Here is a 5,434-nt window from a genome sequence, read left to right as displayed (position 1 = left end):
AGGGGCAGGGGCTGGAGCAGGAGCAGGAGCAGGAGCAGGAGCAGGGGCAGGGGCAGGAGCAGGGGCAGGGGCAGGAGCAGGAGCAGGAGCAGGAGCAGGGGCAGGGGCAGGAGCAGGGGCAGCAGCAGGAGCAGGAGCAGGGGCAGGAGCAGGGGCAGGAGCAGGAGCAGGAGCAGGAGCAGGAGCAGGAGCAGGGGCAGGGGCAGGGGCAGGGGCAGGGGCAGGGGCAGGAGCAGGAGCAGGGACAGGGGCAGGAGCAGGGGCAGGAGCAGGAGCAGGAGCAGGAGCAGGAGCAGGGGCAGGGGCAGGGGCAGGAGCAGGAGCAGGAGGAGGAGAAGGAGCAGGAGGAGGAGCAGGAGCAGGAGCAGGAGCAGGAGCAGGGACAGGGGCAGGAGTAGGGGCAGGAGCAGGAGGAGCAGGAGCAGGAACAGGGGCAGGAGCAGGAGGAGGAGCAGGAGCAGGAGCAGGAGCAGGGGCAGCGGCAGGAGCAGGAGCAGGGGCAGGGGCAGGAGGAGGAGCAGGAGCAGGAGCAGGAGCAGGGGCAGGAGCAGGAGCAGGAGCAGGAGCAGGGGCAGGAGCAGGAGCAGGGGCAGGGGCAGGAGCAGGAGCAGGGGCAGGAGCAGGAGCAGGGACAGGAGCAGGAGGAGGAGCAGGAGCAGGAGCAGGAGCAGGGACAGGGGCAGGAGTAGGGGCAGGAGCAGGAGCAGGAGGAGCAGGAGCAGGAGCAGGGGCAGGAGCAGGAGCAGGAGCAGGAGGAGGAGCAGGGGCAGGAGCAGGAGCAGGGGCAGGAGCAGGAGCAGGAGCAGGAGGAGGAGCAGGGGCACGGGCAGGAGCAGGAGCAGGAGCAGGGGCAGGAGCAGGAGCAGGAGCAGGAGCAGGGGCAGGGGCTGGAGCAGGAGCAGGGGCAGGAGCAGGAGCAGGGGCAGGAGCAGGGGCAGGAGCAGGAGCAGGAGCAGGGACAGGGGCAGGAGCAGGAGCAGGAGCAGGGGCAGGGGCAGGAGCAGGAGCAGGAGCAGGAGCAGGAGCAGGAGCAGGGGCAGGAGCAGGAGCAGGGGCAGGGGCAGGAGCAGGGGCAGGGGCAGGAGCAGGAGCAGGAGCAGGAGCAGGAGCAGGAGCAGGAGCAGGAGCAGGGGCAGGAGCAGGAGCAGGGGCAGGAGCAGGAGCAGGAGCAGGGGCAGGAGCAGGAGCAGGAGCAGGAGCAGGAGCAGGCAGACTCAGGATGCTCTGCAGGTCCCCGTCTCCCCGTGCAGGGGTCGCTCTCGCCCGCCCCGGTCCTGCCGGGTCCTTACCCTCAGTGTGCGGTGGTGCCGCAGCAGCTGGGTCAGGGCCGCGATCCTGCCCAGGGCCCTCTCCCTCACGGCGGGGCTTCGGGAGCCGCTGAAGCGCAGCAGGACCTGGGCAGGGGGAGAAGCCGCAGGTGAGCCCCGGAGCTGCGGCAGGGGCTGGACCTGCCCCGCTTCCATTGCAGCTCCCGCTGAGCATCACCGCGGGGCGGGCAGGGATGGAGGCAGCGGCACGGGAAGGGATGCAGGGGGTGAGGGCTTGGTCCCCCCGCTGTGGGTGATGCCCCGGCTGCAAGGACCGAGGCACGGCCCCGCTTCCAGGGCTGGGCTGGAGCTGGCGGTGAAAATCAGTGCCTCACTGCTGCCCCTGCCCTGGGGCTGCAGGGGCTTTGGGTCCTTTCCAACCCAACCCGCTCTGTGCTTCTCCGGTTACAGTGTACGTGTAAATACGTAGGAATGTATAGGAATAGAGCCATAGAGCTGAATAGGAATAGGAATAGAGCCATAGAGCTAAATAGATATAGGGTAAGTATAAAGATCATAGAATTGTAATTATGAACAGAGATATAGATATATAAATATTCATATCACTATAAACATAAATATGAATATAGAAATATAAAAATATAGATATGAACATAACTATAAATACGAATATTAACACGTATAAATATAAATAAATATAGGGTTAGATATAAATACAGGTACAGATATTAATATAAGTTAAAATGAAAATGCTAATAATTAATATAAATATCTACTTATAAACATAGATATTAATATTAATATCGGTATTAATATAGATATAGTTAAATATAAATGTTGATATTCATCAATATTGCTTTCATTAATTTTTTAATATTAATTGTAGATATCTATATAGAAATAGAAATAGATCTAAATAGAAATATATAGATATTGGTTTAAATATATTGATATAAATAGATAAAAATATATCTAAATATATAAGTAGATACAAATATATATACATGTATACACATATGCACATATACACACATACATACATACATACACACACATATATACACATACATACATATATACACACGTATACATATATATACATGCACATATATATACATATATATATACACATATATACACATATCTATAACAGACAAATTCCTCCTCTAAAGACCTCTTTAGGCAACAGTTCAGGGCAAGGGAACCAGTCCATGGGCCCCAGCAGCCTGGTCCCAGCCCATGGTGCCAGGAGGCAGCAAAGACCCTATCCCGGGGGGGGCTCAGCCTCCTGATGTGGTGTCCCTGCCCTGAGCTCTGCGGGCAGCGACTGCCACCCCCTGCAACCCCCGTGCTCCAGGAGGGCCTTGGGTTACCCAGGGGAGGGAGGGCCCATGGCTCCGGGGGGCCCCATGGGTGAGGAGCAGCCCCCGTGCACCCCGCTCTGCACAGGCCAGACCTGCAGGATGCTCTGCAGCTCCTTGCTGCCCCTGGGGTCAGGAGAGTTGAGCACCAGGCTCCGCAACATGTTATCCATGGACTCCAGTGCCTGCAGGGACAGAGCAGAGCCCTTCAGGTACCTACGGGGCTTCAACTGTGGGCATCCCATAGCCCCAGCGCTCCAAAGGGAGCTGCGGGCTCCTGGAGCGCCTTACTCGGTAGTAGTAGTAGGTATCCAGGACCGAAAGCTCCTCATTCAGAGGCAGGAAGAAGACGCTCCTGCAGCAGGTCTCTACGATGTGTCTCCCTTGGTCCGCAAGCCCTGACTGCACTGAGCTGCAAAGGGAAGAAGGCTCCGGTTGGATGCTGGTGATGGGAGCAGTGGGGTTCCCAGGAGGGATGTGCAGTTGTGGTACCTCAGTTCTGCTATCGCATCCATGGTGAGATGCCGCAACTCCGTGCGCAGCTGGCTCCTGGGCTGCTCTTGGAGCAGTGTCTATAGAGCACAATGGGGATAAGGGACCTGGGAGTCCACCAATGCTGCCCTCACCGGGTGCTGGAGGCCTTCGCCCCATAGCATCCCCATGGGGGTCCCTTCACCTGGACGATCTCTGTGAGCTGGGTCTTATGGCAGAAGACATCCAGGCCCTGTTGCAAGCCGCAGAACCTGGCGGTGCTCAGCAGGGAGCAGACGCTCTCAAGGAATCCAACCGTTTCATACTCAGACTGGAAACCAGGGAGGATGGAGGCACAAACAGGGAGTATGAGAGGGGACGGGGTACTGGAGCACTAGGGGTGAAGACAGCACCCAACAGCACCCATCGGCATCGCAATGGCCGTGCTCACCATGGCTGGCCTGTTGACAAAGGCCTCGATGCGCTCCACGTTGTCCCGCTCCAGTACGTACACGGGTAACCAGCTGGCATCTAACGGAGGAAGAGGAGAGGTTTGGAAAGCAGAGGAAGCTCTGCCCCCCGCCAGCATCCAAGGAAAGTGGTGCTGGTCATAAAGTCATGGAATCATGGAATGGGTTGGGTTGGAAAGGACCCGGAGATCATCCATTGGGTCTTCCAACCCAACCCCTTCTATGGCTCTATGGTCCGATGTCACCAAGGCTGTGTCCAACCTGGCCGTGGATGGAGCATCCACCCTGTGCCAGCACCTCACCCCCTCCATAGGGAACAACTTCCTTCTATCCAAGCGGAACTTCCCCTGTTCCAGTCTGAACCCATCTCCCCTTGTCCTGCTCCCAGACCAACGCTCACCAGTCCTCAATGGCACGACCAGGGTTTCCTCACAGGACTCCAGTGAAGAGATGCATCCCTCAGGAGCCTCATCCCTCTCCCAAGCCTGCCGGCGGGATCTGGGGGCTCTCTCCATTATCCCGCGGGATGCAGGAAAGGGATCGGGATAGCGAAGGGGAAAGCTTGGACCAAACGTAACAGGGCTTGAGCTCAGCAGCAACCCAGTGGCTCCTTCCTCCTGCTCTTTCCTGTCACTCTCTGCTCCCCTGAGCAAAGCACTCAAGTAGGGTGACACAAATGAGGTCACAAAGGGCCCCGTTTTGACCCGTTGCCATGGTGACCCACCTGGGTTCTAGACTGAGGCTGTGGAAGAACTTGCTGCAGGGCCATGAACTGGGGCTGTCACCCAAAGCAGCATCCCTGCACCCCAACATGCTGGGTGTCGGCACCCTTCCTTATGGGGCTCAAGAAAGATGGGGTTTGGGGTCATATAGGGGTGCCAGCAGTGTTGGGAGGGATGGAGATGCCTGTGGTTGATTGGATTTTGGGGTACCATGCAGTTTTGGGGTAGTTTAGGGGTAACATGAGGATTGGAAGGGATGGAGATGCCTGGGGTTGGTTGGGTTTTGAGGTACCATGTACTTTTGGGGTGGCTTAGGGCTACTGGGATGGATGGAGGTGGCTGGGGCATGGTGGGTTTCTGGGTACCAGATGGGTTATGGGATGCTTTAAGGGTACCAGGGCTATTGGGAGGAGTGGGAACTTTGGGTGTGATGCAGGTGCCTGGGACTGAGGTGAACCAGGACCCTCATGTGAGGACACGGAAGCTGTGGGTCTGCGGGGGTGGCAGAGCTGTAGGGTGGGCATCAGGCCCCATGGGTCTGGGGTGCCCATGGAGGGTGCTGCATCTGCAGAGCTCCTGCAGGTGATGGAAGGCCCTTGAAGGAAGCTGCTGAGAGCCAGGCTGAGAAGAGTGGGGATGGAGAAATGGAAATGAAAATGAAACGAAATTATAGGATGTGATGCTATAACATGATGTAACATGATATAACATGATAAAACATAATATGTTACATGATATGATGCAAGATATGCTATGAGATGAGGAGGATGAAATGAAATTAAACAAAATGACACCAGATGGACATGAAATGGAAATGAAATGAAATTAAATTAATCAAATTATATAATATGGTATGGTAGGGTAGGGTAGGGTACGGTACAGTAAGCATGATATTCTATGATAGAGAAGATATGCTATGATATGCTACAATATGATATATGATGGTGTGGCATAGTGCGGTATGACATGATCAGATATGATAGATTATGATATGATACGATATGATAAGATATAATACGATATGATATGATATGATATGATACGATATGATATGATATGATATGATAAGATATGATATGACATAATGTTTTTTGAGAGGAGAGGCACAGCAACAGCCCTGCTTTTATGCCCGGCTGCGTTAC

This window comes from Pezoporus flaviventris, unplaced genomic scaffold (assembly GCF_033815535.1).
Source record: "Pezoporus flaviventris isolate CSIRO_AGI_PZ_B2104156 unplaced genomic scaffold, CSIRO_AGI_Pfla_v1 ptg000383l, whole genome shotgun sequence".
NCBI classification, from domain to species: domain Eukaryota; kingdom Metazoa; phylum Chordata; class Aves; order Psittaciformes; family Psittacidae; genus Pezoporus; species Pezoporus flaviventris.
This window is presented reverse-complemented; position numbering follows the sequence as displayed.